General features: G+C 41.1%; 1 protein-coding gene across 2 annotated transcripts in view; it reads right to left on the bottom strand.

Moving 5' to 3' along the window:
- Nucleotides 1-17,698, bottom strand: part of RHOH (ras homolog family member H) — a 49,050-nt gene extending 31,352 nt beyond the window's left edge. Inside the window, exon 1 of one of the 2 annotated variants that reach the window (XM_065907297.1) lies at nucleotides 17,601-17,698. The gene's annotated coding sequence lies outside the window, so the exon portion shown is untranslated. Of the gene's footprint in view, nucleotides 1-11,579; nucleotides 11,830-17,600 lie in introns of those variants that run through there. The other variant, XM_065907296.1, reaches the window with a different exon arrangement.
- Nucleotides 17,699-18,003: the final 305 nt, after the last annotated feature.

The following is an 18,003-nucleotide window of genomic DNA, read 5'->3' as shown; positions in this document are numbered from 1 at the left end:
GGCTGCAGTCCATGGGGTTGCTAAGAGTCAGACACGACTGAAGCGACTTCACTTTCACTTTTCACTTTCATGTGTTGGAGAAGGAAATGGCAACCCACTCCAGTGTTCTTGCCTGGAGAATCCCAGGGATGGAGGAGCCTGGTGGGCTGCCATCTATGGGGTCGCACAGAGTCGGACACGACTGAAGCAACTTAGCAGCAGCAGCAGCAGCATCTTTCAAAATATTTGAAAGTCAATTATTTCTAAATTAAATATTTAAGATACATAAGGAATATGTGCTTCTTAAAGGATCCCTCTGGGAATCTTTTCCCATGTTAAAAAATTTTTAGATAATCACCTATATTCATCATTTGAATATTGTGTATTTTACTTAAATTCTGATACTAGTTAAAGCTAATTCTCTTATTTTAAAACCATAAACCTATTTAATAACTCTAACATCTCTCATAAAAGTGATTTTCAAGGTTCAAGATAAAAGAAACTTGAAATCCCTTTAAAGCTAAAGATATTTTAGATCTTAAAAGATAAAATTTAATTATAGGCTTAGGACTATCAAGCATTAGGTTTTCTTCAAGATGTCAAAATAATTCTCACATCAAAATCATTTTACTAGTTTCACTATTAACCTCACACCATAAATTGATTTTCTTTTAAAAAGATTTTTTTTCCTTTTTATGATAAAAATAATATATGCAAATCACAGAAAATATAGGAAACATAAAAATCATATATAATTTTATCATATACTAGATAATAACTTTTAACATACCGGTTTATCTACTTCATATTCTGACTTCATATAAGAATATATAAACCTTTATAAATAAAAATATATGATTTTAAACTCTGATTTTTTTTCTCACCTATTAAACATTCTTCAAAAAATTACTGTGTTTAAAAGCTTTGCTTTTATAGTAAAACACTTGCTATTTTCTTAGGAACAATTCTTAGAAGCAGTCACAGGATAGGAACATTTTAAGGCTATTCCTTCAGACTGCCCAGTTACTTGTAATTTTTCTTAAAAGAATGGCCTTTCCATAGCCACCTAAAGTAATTTAAAATAATAATTTAGAACAGAGCATATTACATGGTGAGTAGAAGGATCATTCATCTCTTTTTCCCTAACTGGAGATATTATTTATAAATTGTATTTTGGCCAATATTTTATAAGAAAAGGAAAAACTTGATAATAATTTAAAAGTTCATCAAACTCTTAAACACTTTGAAGGCAAGTGAATTTGCTTTGTTATTTACCCTACATTTTTGTAATTACTTTGGTAAAGATCTAGTACATAAGAATCGTTAAGCACTCTCAAAATTGGCAAAAGAAGCAAGTAGTTATAATTGGTAGGTAAAATAATGAAATACATACCTGTTGAGAAAGAAAACCAGTCATGACCAAATATACAAAGGAGGACTAACACTGAACACTCCAAATAGGGTAAATGTAGGAAAAATTTTAAATAGGATCACTTAAGTCCTCTAAAGAAAAGAACAATAAATCCGAGGGAGCTTCAAGATAGTATAACTTCATAAGATTGACTGGTCACAGGTCGGAAGAAAAAGTTGAACATGAGCTTAAGCTGAAAAGGCTGGTGACTTTTTTTCATGAGCGCAATTGCACAATTTAGTTTCTAAACTGAAAACCACCAGAGTCTAGCCCCTGTTGGAAGACAGAGCTTTTGTTTTTCCTTCCATGTCTGTGTGTGTTGGGTCTTTCCTGGATGACATATCAAATGGTTAGCCCTTGGGGAAATCCAAAACTACTGGTTTGGGTTTTCAGCGACTGGTCCAAGTTTTACGTAGAACTTCCCTGTCACGATGCCAAAACTACCCGTGTGTTTTCATGGCTCTAGCATTTAACAGAAACATTACCATAATCTACATCTTGAAATCTCTTTTCCTGAGATGCAGAGAACCAAAAGGAAGAAAAGATACCTATGGGAGTCAGCAAAGTTGTTTGCCCTTTGTTAATTCACGTGATCCATGTAATCATCAGCTATTTTTCTCTTATGTTAAGAAGCAACGTTTAAGAGGCTTTCTATGGTTTCTGCACATTTTGGAGGGAAAGCACTAGCATGATGGTGTTTTTAATACAGGAAAACCTAAATACGCATAAATAAAATATATACATGTATATTTAGGTTTAAAGCATATGCTACATTTGTTACAAATAGGTGTTACTATTTTCCTTCTCCAAGGGACCTTCCCAACCCAGGGATGGAACCCATGTCTCCTGCAATGGCAGGCAGATTCTTTAAGGGAAGCCCATTATATTTTTAAAGTCAACATCATTACAGATATTTCTAATATTACCAGATAGTTTGTGTATAGGAATAGAGTGACAGTATCATTTGTCATATCAACAAATGTAGGAAATTGTGGTATTGTCAACATATAAGATTTTTCTGCCTTTCCCCTCCTATTTCCTGTATATACGTCCAACACCCTCTTCTACTTCCTTATTATAGCCAGAGGAAGAGAGAGAGAGTGAGTGACTATCGATAATAAATTACAGCAAGTTACAGTCCAAAGTTATCAGAGCTTGAGGAAAGTCAGGTTTTATCCCCCAAAAAAGTACACCAATAGGGATTTCTGAACTCTTTAAGGGTATTTGCAGCAGATGACAAAGGTCTTACATTATTTAAATTTGAATCCCAATACATGGCCCTCTTTTGTTAGAAGGATTAATCACAGGCATTCTTATACTTCTCAATCATGGTTGAGATCATTTTCAGCTCAAGATTGGAACAAAGACAGGTAGAATTTTTTGCGGCAACTGAGAAAAAGATTCATGATAAGATATGTGTATTTAGAAGTGCTCAAGAAGGAGGCAGCTGGAATAGTACCAGGGAAAACAAAGGAAAAGTACGGATTCTACTATTCAAAGGAGCCTCTGAAAAGAAAGGAAAAGTATGGCGAAAAAGACAAATGTCAGTCAGTTTCCAACATCAGCAATTAGGTTGCTAGGCAGAATGCTGAAGCAGGGGGAGCAATCCACAGGAGAAAAGGGGAAGAAGAGCTTGCCAGTGGCCTTTGGAGCACACAGGATATTTCTGTTTTCTGAGCTGTAGCTGAGAATTCTATGATGCAATATTATTATTTAAATGCATTAAATATATTAGGGCCTTCCCAGGTGGCTCAGTACGTAAAAAAAAAAAAAAAATCCACCTGCAATGTAGGAGATGCAGGAGACTTGGGTTCAATCCCTGGGTCGGGAAGATTCCCTGGAGGAGGGCATGGCAACCCACTCCAGAATTCTTGCCTAGAGAATCCCATGGACAGGGGAGCCTGGCGGGCTACAGTCCATAGAGTCACAAAGAGTCCCACACAACTGAAGCGGCTGACCAGGCAAAAGTATTAAATTAAAATACACTTAATGAGGACTTCCCTGGCAGTACAGTGGCGAAGATTCTAAGCTCCCAATGCAGAGGGCATGGCTTCAATCCCTAGTCAGGGAACTTGTATCCTGCGCACTGTGGGCATGGCCAAAAATAATAATAATAAAATACACTGAATACATCAAAAACCACATTGAATACACTGAGTTGAAACTGGCAGGAGCTGTAGTCATGGGTTTGCAATAATTAAGATGGTTGTAGAAGGTGAAGTACACTAGTTATTTAAGTATATATTGGTATTTGTTACAGATTTTCCTATTCTACCTCAAAGAAAGATGTATAATCCTTACATTATGCTAGACCAAGAGAAGCCTGACTCAATATCACAATTTCACAGTTTGTTAGCCAACTGTACATGGTTTTTCTCTGGAAGGTTGAAGATGGTGCAGTTCCCCTCCCCAAATTATATCTCCCCTACTCTCTTAACATGACATAACAGTATGGTTTTATCACTATCGACAGAGCTGACTAGTTTAAACAGGTGAATTTGGGGTAAATCTCCATACCCTGCCTAACTCCCTATCACCGTCCAAGTGGACAGTACATTAACAAGGCATGAGCTTTCAGCCAAAAACATCCACTTCCCCAAATTGCAAGTCAGGTACCCATTAACAGAAGATGGCCAGCTGGGCTTCTGTGGTCTAGAGGCTACACAGGAAAAGTACTATCTCCAAAATCATCAGGGCCCTGACAGATGTTCGGCTTCAGATAGGAAAACCAGCATTTCCCACTCTGAAGTGATCACGTTACACACATGCTAATAATGCCTTTCGCCTCTAAAAGTAGCCTGGCTGGGTATCCGGTACTCACTGAGGACCACTCGCTACACTCTGGAGTTGGCTAGATCGGTATTTACAGGCTGCCTGCATTTCTTGTGCCAAGTAGGTATCACATGACAGTCAGTAAGACATTAAAGTAGAATCTTAGAGACGGTTTTCCTGAATGGCTACTGATCTTGGCCTCACATAAGAGAATTTAGAATTAAGGACTTAGAACATTGGTCATAAATACTCCAACAAGAACCAGCTCTAGCCCCACATGTTTACCCAGCTTAACGATCCAGTGCTATAAAAATATACGTGTACCTGCCCTCTTGTCTTCTTTTTACTATCAATTTTTCTCTCTAGCAGCCAAGTCCAACATCAGCCATGACCAGGACTTTCGCAACTTCTGCAAGGCCTCCTCTGTTGCATTGACAGTCTCTGAGGCAGGATTTCTTAATATGAGGTCTCTGGACTACTGATCTTCCATGGATGCACTCTGAATGTTAGTTGCTCCGTCATGTCCGACTCTTTGCAACCCCATGGACTATAGCCGGCCAGGCTCCTCTGTCCATGGAATTCTCCAGACAAGAATACTAGCGTGGGTTGCCATTCCCTTCTACAGGAGATCTTCCTGACCCAGGGATCAAACCAGGCTCTCCTACATTGCAGGTGGATTCTTTACCATCTGAGTCACCAGGAATGCACTCTAGAGAATATCCCTAAATCTCCTAAAAGTGCATGACAAATATGCAGTTTCTACACATGGACTTTTTTCTCAGGGATATGGTCTTTGGTTCTCATCAGATTCTCAAAGGAATTAATGAACGTTCTAAGAGACTAGTTCCCCGATGATAGGGAATGTGAATTTTTTTTTAATTTAAGAATTTTCAGTATAAACTAGAAAAAACCCAAAATATTAAAGATGATTTGAGAGCTTATTACTGTCACTAAAGTTTTAAAGCCAGGTGAAATCAATAATGTCAGTACCAATGGCTTCTGCTACTGCGATGTCATTTACTTTAATTTGTTTATTTTGTGATACATACATTATTATTATGGCACATGTCTGATGTTATTACTTTGAGGGCTATAGCTCTCTATATAAAATACATTTCCTCAAACATCAGGCTTTCTTTACTTCTTTAGTGTGATATTATTGTACACTACAGCTCAAACATTTTCTAAACACAGCAGTGTGTATTCTCCAGGTTTATGCTTGATGATCACTCCCCAATGATTCGAAATAGAATATTCATGGATATTTGACTCTCCGTTTGACCATTTTTCTCTGTGCTTCCTTCTTGTAGTTCGCCTGTTCACAGTTACTTTCAGTTGGTCTAAATGCCTATAGGAGGGAATTTTATGGCATCATCTACATTCCCCTTTAAGGAGTATCATGAGTGTGGTCTCCTGTCTTTAGCTTATTTCTATAGAGTCAACACAATAGCTTGTCCCTTTGGGGCTTTTTCTCTGTTGTCACACCTCTTTTGGATCCTAAGCCTTAAGCTATTAGTAGGCTTGCTCCCAAACACACACACACACACACATGCACATTCTCTAAGCCAACCCAAACTATCACCTTTAATCCATTGGCATTTCTCAAAGTATGATCCGTGTGGACCATTTGTTTCAGAATCTTTACGAGGCCAGAGGACTAGTTAAAAATGTATTTTATACATTTCCTCCAGACCAACTGGATCAGAATCCATGGAGGTAAAAGCTGCTTTTGTTAATACATCCCCCATCCATCCAGCTGAGATTAGAGAACCCATGATTTACAAGAATCATTTTCTTCCTGATTTGAGCCCTGTTGTTTTGAGATCTAAATGCAACTACTTTCATATTCATCTGACTCACCTCTGAGATCAGCATCTCTTTGTCTCTTCCTAAGAAATCTTTTTCCCTCTCTCCTGCCTTTGACAGTAGCTTTTCTCTGGGCCCTTCCTCAATCTCCGCAGATAGCCAGTGACTTCTTTCTTTCAGAGCTGCCTTAAGGAAACCTCCTTAGCATCCACCACTTCAGACTGCCTGGATCCTAACACCATTTACAATACCTCACCTGGGGTTCACAGTGCATATTTGCATGTCAAAAGCAAGCCCCATCTGGCCCACAAAACTCCCCTTAGCCTTGCCCTTAAATATTAAGACTACTTAAAACCGCTTATTTACAGTCTTTCTCCACATTTTTAAGGCACACACCACTCCTACAATACATGAACTAAAAACAAAATTCTAGTATCTCACCATTCTAACACAAATGCTTTATTTTTTTAAATTCACATTTCATCCTCATTCATAACAAAACCAGAATGTGACATGAAAACTGTAATCCTGATTTTCTAATTTAACACCATATCAAATATATTTTCATAACTATTGTTAATGATGACCTTTAAGACTATAAAATATTGCACAGATATTAGTGCTGCCAGATCATTTTTGGTTATTATTTAGGCTATTTTCAGATAATTCTGTCATAATAACAAGTCATAATAATAATACATAAAGAATAACACAGTTCATGCATGTTACTTTTTTCCTTCTTTGAATTATTTATCTAGAACAAATTCCCAGAGATAGAGTTAATGGATCAAAGTGTATGAACATTTGGATATCTCTTGCCACATATTGCCAAGTTGCCATGGTTGTATTTTATACATTTCCTCAGCAATATGCTGGTAAATGTTTATTTAATAGATTTTTCTCAAAGGAAAAGAAAAAAGGGTGGAGAGTTTGATTTATAGTATTCGCCAATTTTATGGTATAAATACACCTATCGGGTCCATTTTCAAGTTATGAACATGATATCACTGAATACAGATGTTTCATAGCATCATTATATGATATATTGATATAATATATATATAACATCATTATAATATTTCTATCACACAGATAAACTGGAGATGATAACTTCAAAGCACAGATGACAGAAAAGTATTGTAAATAATCAGGAGTAATAAGTTTTGAGTATTACATTTATTTTTAATATAATTTATTGAACTGGATTTATAGAATTTAATTTTTTAATAGTGACTGTGTTTAACAACTGGTTTGCAAGTTTTCTGGAATAACACAATCAGTTCTTGCAAGCAAGTACAGGCTCCCACACATTCCTGCCTATATCTCACTAGAAATTTTGCAAAAGCACATCTTTTTTTTTATGGAAGCCATTGAAAATTCACCTGATTCCATCTGTGCCACAAGCAATAGCCATGCTTTTAAGTTAGCAAATTATGATAATGCATATTGAATAAAACATAATCAAAAAAAAAGAGAGAGAAAAGAACAGGAGGTCTATGTGAGTAAATTCATTCTGCCCACTCTCCCCCAATTTGGGTAAGACTCTCTTCATCCATTCATTTTACTGGTGTTTTCCCATGGGTCACCTGTTAAAAAGCACTCAATCATTTATTTCCTTGAACAATGACTGGATGACTATATGCAGTTCTCATGTCACACATTATGAGAACCATATTGATGTTACCTAACCACTGTCTTCGTCGGTTTTCTTTTCTACGAAATGGGGAAGAGGTCACTACTGACTTCAGTTTCACAAGAAATTAATGTAGTGATCAGAAGACTTCAACTTATGCTCAAAGAAGCAATCGAGTATTCTGTAATGCTCTGAAATTTTCTTCCAAAAGTAATTCATTAGTATTGTGTCTTACTGGAACAGAGAAGTGGGAGAGTGATTTGGCACCATCTCATGTGAAAGCAAATTCCTGTCTCTGGGCTTTCCGTGAGTGACACAGAATAGCCTCCACAGGTCTGTGACACTTCAGGATTTTTCAAGTAGCACCCTACATTTGCAAGTTAACATGTAAATACGGTTGACAAAAACTCTAAGCATACATACTTGACCAAATCACCCCACTTCCAGAAATCCTCGTAAGAAATAAATTCAAAACAAAGGAAAATGCTTTTATGTGATATTAACAAGGGCTTCCCTGGTGGCTCAGATGGTAAAGAATTTGCCTGCAATGCTGGAGACCTGGGTTCAATCCCTGGGTCAAGAAGATCCTCTGGAGAAGAGAATGGCTACCCACTCTCGTATTCTTGCCTGGAGAATTCCAAGGACAGAGGAGCCTGGCAGGCTATATAGTCCATGGGGGTCACAAAGAGTCGGACATGACTAAATGGCTAACACACACGCACATTATTTGCAATAGAGGGAAGATGATTTTACCTCTTTTCAGCTCTTAATCAACTTACCATCTCGGTGCTGGGGCCCTGGTAGGAGGGTTTTGGATCAATGGCTCCCAAATGCTCACCTACAGAACAACTATCTCTAAGTCACTTGAGTGGGAAAAAAAAAAATTGTATTTTTATCACACAGATTCCCGGACCCCACTCCAGGACTGGGGTGTGATACAAAAGAATCGCTATTTTTGAAAATCTTCTCAAAGGGTTTTGATGTCCAGCCAACTTGAGGAACTATGATTCCATGCCAGAACAAGACAAATCAAATCATCTCTGAACAAGGGTCCAAATCTGGGAACAGTATGATGACTTTTTCTACACGAGGCATCAAGAAGTTGCTTAGGGCATTCAAGCAGCTGTTGGAGTCAAATGACTGAAAAGCCCCAGAGGAGGAGCATTAATCCTGGCACCTTCCACGTCCCTCCGTTCATCCCTTCCGTCTCTGACCCCCAGCCCTCACTGCCCAGCCCAGCACTCGATACTGTGGGGCTGCTTTATAGCACGCTCCACTTTGGCATCCATCCGGACTTTTGTCCCCCCTTTACACACACAGAGCCCCCAAAGTTCCTCCCTTAGAATATGGAGGAGCTCTGTTAAAAAAATAATAGTATGATAAAGCCAAAGTAATCTACATGTGCAGTTGCGAATCTCCTGCATAAGGAGCATACTGGCCATATACACATTTTTAAAGGGCGTTCACTAAAGCCAAAAGAATCTCTGATCTGGAGAGCAGAATGGGAAAGCAGGATGCTTTTTAATCTTGGCTTTTGTCCAGATCCAAGCATCCAGAATTTAAATAAGCACTATGGGCATTCATTGTCAAAATGGTCCTGATTCCTAAATAGCAATGGATTTTTAGCAGTGCCTTCTCAGCACTAAAATTAAAATATATCATAAAATACATAATTTCACTTAAACAGCCCAAATTTCACTTAAACAGCCCAAGGAAGTTACTCATTTATCTCTAATTCCAAGTACTCTATAATCCCACCGAAAGCATTCAGTGAGCATGAACCATAGATGCCCACAAATAGTTCAGCAGTCGCTCAGAGAGTTGTCTTATAAGTCTGAGAATTTGCTAGGGAAAGGCTTAAAAAATCTATTTCTAATCTTGTTTCCCTTTTCTCATGTACATTACCACTATAATACATCTAACCCTGTGACGAGTCTATTCTTGGTGCTCAAAAAAAATGTTAAATCTCAGCCTCTACCTATCACTCGCACTTCCCTCTGAAAGGAATACCGGCATTAAAAAAGTAACGTTACAGATATGTTGTTCCTAAGCCAGGGATCATGCCATCTTCATTCTAGCGTCCCCATTCTTGCTAAGAATTGTAATAGCTACATTTACTGAGAGTTTATTTTATCCCAGGCACTAGGCTAAATGCTTTACATGTTTTTATCTCTTTTATCCCTACAACCACCCTCTGAAGTAGATGTTTTAATTTATTGTTAGAGCTACTTTACACATTTTTTTTTAAACGAGGATTAAAGAAGTTAAGTAATGTGTCTGAGGTTCTCATAGGTGAGAAGCAACAGCACCAGGGTTTGACACAAGGCAAAGTCTGGGTTTGTATTCTGGAAGGTGCTTTCATGATTATGTGGATGCAGATATTTCATAGTCCAGGGGAAAAAAGTATTCGGAATCATTAGGGAAAGAACAGCAGCATATCCACAACATATCATTCAGACACGCAAAGAAAGTAACAGATAGTTCATGGGATTTGGGGTCTGACTGTTGAAGAATGGAGACTTGCTTATAATTAGTCAACCAGCTTGTCCGCCCAAGAGGAAGTCTACTTCAATTCTCAAATGACTGAAGGGTCTTCTTAGCAGGTAGTAACCAGAAATGGAGGTCTTATAGGTACTGTAAGCCACACAAACCTTTCTCTGCATTAACAATGTACAAGGGGAAACAGCAGAGGGGGGCAAGTGGAGAATCACAGATGCGGGAGATACACGAGGAAGCCCGGAGCATGAAGAAGCGAGGATCCCGAGGCAGCCTCGCACGTGGAATTGTTAGAGCTGTGAGTGCTGAGAAAGAAGTTCCCAAAGGCCTGAGGGTACTAGACAGCCACTGAATGGAGGAGACTCTTCTTCCCAGCAGCCTTGCCTCTCTAGGTCTTCCATAAGCCATCTACACCTTAATGTTCCAACCTTATTTCCTGCCAAAGTGTGAAACACGCTTTCATCTTTGCTCAGGTCAGTTTCCTTAAGTGGGATAGCCATCTCTTAACCAGTCTCACTTTTGTGCCTTTGCCCACACAATTTTCCCCTTTCCAGCTGCTCAAATCTCTCATCTTTCCAAGGCCCGTGTCTTTCAGACCACTCCAGCTTTCCCTCAGAACTCCTGTAGCTCTTACAGCCTGTGGTCATTCCATCCATCCTGTAATTCCCATCTTGCACTGCTTCCTGGATTTTAGTTCTTATCACATCTACCAGATCCTTCAAAATACAGAATTCTTTACATCTCTCTTACATCCTTTACAACGCCAGTTTAGAATTAACAAGTGATAATCAACTACTTGCTGCTTTCTTGAATATTTCAATATTAGCTTTAATTTAGCAAAGAACCCCAGACCAGTGATTTCTCTAACTTTAGTTACAACCCAGGCTACCAAGGGGTACCTCACAGCGTATCTCCAGATCGGACCACTTCAAAAAACTAAATTTTATTTCATTTAAAAATATATAATTACACATCAAATATCACTTTTAGAAAAAAAGGACTTTAGCATTAGAAATAGGTGAAACCAACAAGCTAGGAATTTCAGATATGAATCTACATCATTTGGATTTGGGTTCTGTTTCTTTTCTGAATTAGACAATTTTTAAACTTATATTTGCACAGTTTAGAGGATCTTTGGATTTACCTCATCAAACATAGGATGATATTTAAACTACCAAAATATTTGAGCTCAATCATAGCCAATTATAAGCATATGAATTCTCTAGGAGACTATCTGGAAAACCAAAAAGCCAACTATTATAATGTTTAATGTTTCAGAAACTAAATGCATCCTGTTAGACTTGGGCAGGCATGGGGAGTAGTTGGATATCAGACTAACTCCCTTTGTCTGAGTAACACGGTTCTATACTTCACAACAGGTTGAATAGAGCAATCACTATGTTGAATCTATAGTAAAAGCTAAATAAAATCAGAAAGATTTTTGACAGTGAAGAAATATTTTTAAAGAAGTCAAAGTCTTACCTGTTGTAGAATGCCGAAGAAATCTCTTGATACTAAAATGACTGCCTCCGGAAGTCAAATTTGTTCAGTGCAGGTAAGTAAAAACAAAAGCAGCCCAAGTCATTTCACTGCTATGAATTTCTTCTAGGATCTTTCTTTCCTTACTCCCCAGGAGTGTAACATTCTCGCATTGGAAGATCTAAAGTTTTGAGAGCTGGGCTGGTAGAGAATCAAACCCAAGATGACTGGGTTTGGTGTGAGCGGTGACTGAGGCCGTAGGAACGATCCGAATGTGACAAAAGAGATTAGCAAGTTCCTCTGCATAAGTCAATTTCCTGTAGCTGGCTTCTCCGAAGAGAGGGTTTCATTTGTGTGGGTTTAGTGATGTGTGTATGTGTGTGCACGTGTGTTTTCCTCCATGACAATATGAAAACTTCCCCAGATGAGAGACAGAATAAGACCTTTGCTGCATGGCAGATTTGTGTTGAATTTATCACTTCTCAGGGGACCATTTCCCTCTCCCCTTCCCCCCATTTCCCACCAGCAAATCACCTACTTAAAATTGTGGAAAGGAAAAGTGAAACACCAAGATGAATCCTTAAGGAAGTGAAACAAACCAAGGGGGGTAAAAAAAAAAAAAGGCCACAGGGCCACTCCACAGACTGGTCTTGGTTAACTGAAGCTTAGAAAAAAGCACCTTAGATCTTCACGTCAACTTGGTGAACATACTGACTACGGAGGGAAGCGGTAGGTGGGTGATTCACTTTGTTTTATTAATAACTACCAAACAGCAATCTGGAAAGGACAGACTCAGCCCTAGCGAGAGCTCAGACAGCCCCGCCACACATTTACCCTTGGATGGACCCACACCTGTGTTATGAGATATGTGACAAAGAGTTGTTTTCAGACTCCTCGGAGTTTCATTACATGCCTCTAAACCCAAATTTACACGGTCTGTCCTCCAGTGCAGTCCAGGTGTAGAGACGATCTGCACATACTTAGATTGTGACTGAGTTGCCTATCCCAACACATTAAACTTTCATGATGTGGTCACAATCTCCCCCCTACACCCGCCTCAAATCCCTAACTAATCACAAATGCTACCTCCCAGGGTGAAGTCTTGGTCAGAATTCCTGCATGCCAAAAGGATAAAATCAACTCCACTCAAGTTAACAGGCATTTATAGAGCCCCTACTGTGTGCAAAGTCCAGTGCTAGGGTAAGGGAGGGTACACCAAGATGGAATCTCTCACTCATAATGGTCAAAGTCAAGTGAAGGGGAAAGACGCAGACACAAAGAAAATGCTATGAGTCGGGATCTATTTACACATCTCACTCCTGGGACTTTCTGGGCTGTCCAGTGGTTAGGACTCCGCATTTCCACTGCAGGGACACAGGTTCAATCACTGGTTAGGGAACTAAGATCCCAAATGCCTCAAGGCATGGCCAAAAGAAAAAAAAAACTCACTCGAAAAATCCTGGGACCCCAGAGTCAGTTGAAAGGAAAATGTGTACAACCTTTTAGCCAGTTAGGATAGCTACTGAATGTGAACGTGGATTCTTTCACAATATTCCAGGGAGCCTCGACTGACTTTCAGAGAGCCACTCAGATCTGCATGCGTCATCTGAGGGCCGCCCTCATGCCCTCAGCGTTGCAGACTCAGAATTCTGTTATGTGCCTGATACCCTGACCTGAAGAGAAACGCAAAGGCTGAGACAGACATATTCCCTGTGCTCTCAGCACCTACATCCTAGTCAGAGGAGACGGAAATACTCACACAAATACAATCACGACAGACGGTAATAACCATTGCGAAGGAATCAGAAAAGAAGTTGAACTAGAGAGCAAGACAAGATGTGTCACACCCCAGGGGTGGTGGTCAAGGAGGGCCTCTTTGTGTATCTGACAATCAGAGTCAGACCTGAGGTTGTAGATCTCACCCCTGACTGAGAAGCTTTTGAAAAATACCAGTACCCAGCGAATTCCCTGGCAGTTCAGCGGTCAGGCCTTGGCATTCCCACTGCAAGGGGGCATGGGTTCAATCCCTGCTCGGGGAACTAAGAACTCTAATGCGGTACCAACGGGCAAAAAAATACATATGCATATCAGTACCTAGGCCCCATCGCCAGAGACTCCAGTTTGATTTGTCTGATTTGGGGCTTGGGCATCAATATAAACTCCCCCCCATTATTATAATTCGAAGTTACCTCTCTATTGCTGAAAAAGAGGAGGAAAGTAGGGAGTAGTACTACTTTCTAGTACTTGGTACTCTACTAAGGGGAGTAGAAGAAAAGACATTTCAAGCAGAGGCAATAATATGTGTAAAGGCCCTGAGATGGGAAAATGCTTGGCATGTTCAAGGAAGTAAAAGAGGATTGATGTCCCTGGTGTGTAATGATGACAGGAGTAAGTGGTGAAAAATGAGCATTCTCAGAGATGCTCATACAACTCCATAGGAGACTCATTAATCCCTGAAACCAGGCATCAATTTTTAAGATGCAGTAAGAACTCAGTCTGGGAGGTGAGAGCCTTGAGCCCTCTGATAAGCACATATCTCCTTTCAGAAAAGTTTCCCAGAAAAGTCAGATCACCATCATAATGTCACTAGGTAAGCAAGGACAGCCGCCTCCAGGGGTAGCCCCGCTTCACCTCCAGGAGAAGGCGAGACTTTCCCTTTGGGAAACAAAGCAAAAGGCACCACAGTGTGGTTTGCAATTTCAGGGCGTTGGGCCTTGCGCATTTCCTTCACAAAAGAACACACAGACTCCGGGGCAGGGGAGTCGGGGAGTGTCCGAAGGCCCAAGAGCTCCCACCTGCTCCGGCCGGTGCTGGGAGGAGTGCTGCCAGCTGGCTGTGAGATGCTCCTTTCCTTCTTGGCTCCCCGGCTCCCCCACTGCCTCTTCTGATGGCCTTGCTCTCTCTGTGTGGGTAATTGTAGTTTTAGATGTTCTCACAGAGTCAGGCTTTGTGCAGCCTCTTGCTCCTGACAGCAAGAAACAGTTTTTCCTCTTGCCTCTTACATATCTTTAGTCTTCACTCAACATATTTATATATATATATATAAATATATAAAACTCTTCACTTAGATATTTTAATGTCAGAGGAGATCTTCTGAAGGAGAGTGGGAGAGGGTTGGGAGAAGTCTATCTAACTTTCTCCCTTTTCTGGAAATCTTTCTTTCTCTCTCTCTCACTCTAGTTCGCCCTCTCTCGTTCTTTTAACAGACAGGGGTGGTGGTGAGGGGAGGAAGCAAGTAACCTAAGATCCATGTACCCGCCACATGCTTGCACACACACACCCCCCTGTGGGTATGTAAGCTCTGAGGCTGGACAGGGCCTCAGAACAGAGATGAGGGGAAACCCTGGGGAATTCAGAGTGGTGAGAAGGAAGGAGCTCCTCGCTGTGGAGTTCCCAGTAGGATCTGGCCTCTCCTAAGCCATATTCGGGAAGCTTCCATGACAAGCGCTCACCACACTGTGAGTTGGACTAGCGCTCCCCCTAAGTTCCCACAGCGCCTTCTGTTAACTGCCAGGCACGCACCGAACAGCCCTGTCACCCGCAAACAGCCCTGTCCCCTGCTATCAGCCCTGTCCCCTGCAAACAGCCCTGTCCCCTGCAAACAGCCCTGTCCCCTGCTATCAGCCCTGTCACCCGCAAACAGCCCTGTCCCCTGCAAACAGCCCTGTCCCCTGCAAACAGCCCTGTCCCCTGCTATCAGCCCTGTCACCCGCAAACAGCCCTGTCCCCTGCAAACAGCCCTGTCCCCTGCAAACAGCCCCGTCACCTGCAAACAGCCCTGTCCCCTGCAAACAGCCCTGTCCCCTGCTATCAGCCCTGTCCCCTGCAAACAGCCCCGTCACCTGCAAACAGCCCTGTCCCCTGCAAACAGCCCTGTCCCCTGCTATCAGCCCTGTCCCCTGCAAACAGCCCTGTCCCCTGCAAACAGCCCTGTCCCCTGCTATCAGCCCTGTCCCCTGCAAACAGCCCTGTCCCCTCCTTGAGGCCCAGGGCCTGGCCTTGCTCGCTGGCGCATCTCAGGCACCTCCCCGTCAGCCACCGACAACCATTTGCTGATCCACGGACTGATTCTCTCATCTGATCTTCACAGCAGTCTTACATGGCAGGCATATTTTAATATATTTTTTACAGCCAGGAAGACCTCAGCGGGCGAAGCAATTTGCATGAAAGTACATGACCATAAAAGCGGAAGAAGACCCCCGCCCAACCCATCCATCCGCTGAGGCTCTTCACCCCGCCTGCCAAGGGGGAGAGCGGGGACGGGGGAAGCAGCCTCAGCCCCGAGCCACGGGTCCGTTTTCTGTTTCCTGGGCGCCCTTCCCCTGAGAGTCTCTGCCAAACGCAGTTGGCTAAAGGTCAGGACTTGCTTTCTCAAAAACATCTTCATTGCAAATGTCCTGGGCTTCTCGGTGGCCCCGTGGTTAAGAGTCCGCCTGCCAATGCAGGGGACGCGGGTTCAGTCCCTTGCCCAAGAAGATTCCCCTTGCCGTGCGGCAACAAAGCCGCTGAGCCGCAGCGACTGAGCCTGGGCGCTGGGCCGGGGACCGCGAACTTCTGCCGCTGAGCACTCTAGAGCCTGTTCAGCAGCGAGGGGGGCCACCGCAAGCAGAAGCCCGCGCGCCGCAACCGGGGAGGAGCCCCGACTCTGCAGCTAGAGAAAGCCCGCACAGCAGTGAAGACCGACTGCAGCCGAAAGCTAATTATTTCAAAAAAGAGATGCCCTCTGATAGGGCAGACCAGTGGCTTATTTTCTTTTTAATAGTCTCCTAGAATGAGCACGTCTTTTACTGAGGGTTTTAAAATAATTTAACAACTGAGTACTCTGAATTCACACATAAGTAATATTTTTGTCCATTGCAAAGGTCTCTGCCTTTTATACCAGAGAGAACTCTTCATGGCAGTGTTAATTGTCATGAATAGTAAACCTTGGAAACTGTGATATCAATCATTTACCAAATTATTTTTAACCCTGAGTCAGTAAGATGCCTCCCCCTTCTTCTTACTGTTAGTGAAATGATTTAGATTTAGTGAGTAGCTTTTAATGTTTACACAGACCTTCATTCATAATATGCCACCCAATAAAATATTTCAGTGGGTTCTGAAGATGTACCAAAACTTTGACTGTTTTGAGTTTCAAACCTAGGGCATTAGACAGACTGTAATTATTATTACCCAGCTCCCCACTATGTGATAAGCAACTGTATTAAACCAAAACATGCATTCCTTCTGATTGAGAAATTTCATGATGGGGATTGTAAAATGTTAGCTCTATAGAAGAGAACAAGGTTAACTAGTATGTGTCACTTTCATTGTAAAAGTACATTCATATAAAATACCCATTAAATTCCAAATATCAAAATATCCTAGAAATGCTTCAGGCTAGAAATCACATGAATGATTACTGCCTTATGCACTTTGAATCATTATAAACATCAGCCTCCCTAACCAGATAAGAGTATCATTTCAAACATCTTTTAGCTTCCCTCTTTTAGCCATAGCTATAAAAAAACCATTTCCCTTGCTGTGATTCTCATCATCTATTTTCTCTTTAACTGTTTTACTGTAACATAATGTATTGTTTTTTGTTTCAGTGAATGTCAGGTTCTCAGGATTCTCAACTGCCATTTTAACCCTGGTTTGTTTGCAGTGTATAACTGTATTTATTGAGCGAAAATTTACATCCTGGTTCTTTTTATTGCAGAGCCATAATTCATAACAATGCAGGGTCTTGTTGCAAAAGATGACAGCATTCAAAGTAATCATTCGAGCTGTGGTGTAACTTCTTCTTTTTTTTTTTTTTTTTAAAGTGTCAGAACAGAGTTAATATCATCTAATGCCCATTACCCTTTAAAGTCATCCCTGGTTAGTTAATGCACTTTTGCAACCCTGCTGACATCAAGGCACTTTTAGAACCTTTTTAGAACTTTTAGAGACAGCTTAATAAACTATAAGTGAAAACAGTAGTGTTACATTCTATTCACAACTTGCCTTTGACTCAAATTATAATCTAGTTTGTTCACCTACCTTATTCACTGGATACAGGTCCAAAGCAAAATCAAATCCACCCAAAAAGGACAAAGATGGGCTATCATTGAAGAAATTTGAAGGAATGTGCCTCGGGCTTTGAGAGCAAATCCTGGAGAGGAGTTTGCCAAGTAATATGAGTAAGAGGAGCGTCTTTGGGTCAAATGCATGAACTCCCAGGGGAGTTCCTCTTCGGATGTAGAATATCTGATTCATTAAAAAAAAGAAAAACGCTATCATTGCTTCTTCTCACATTCATATTTAACTCGTCTTGATAGGGATCTTCAGTTTGGGCACAGACATCACAGGGTAACTGCATCTCCGCACACCTGCTGAGTGGGGGTTGCAGACGTTTCAGTTAAAAGGCAGGGCCGTGACTACTAACTTGCCATCTTTTCAAAAT

The sequence above is a fragment of the Muntiacus reevesi genome, chromosome 16 (genome assembly GCF_963930625.1).
Source record: "Muntiacus reevesi chromosome 16, mMunRee1.1, whole genome shotgun sequence".
In the NCBI taxonomy this organism is placed as follows: Eukaryota; Metazoa; Chordata; class Mammalia; order Artiodactyla; family Cervidae; genus Muntiacus; species Muntiacus reevesi.
This window is presented reverse-complemented; position numbering and strand designations above follow the sequence as displayed.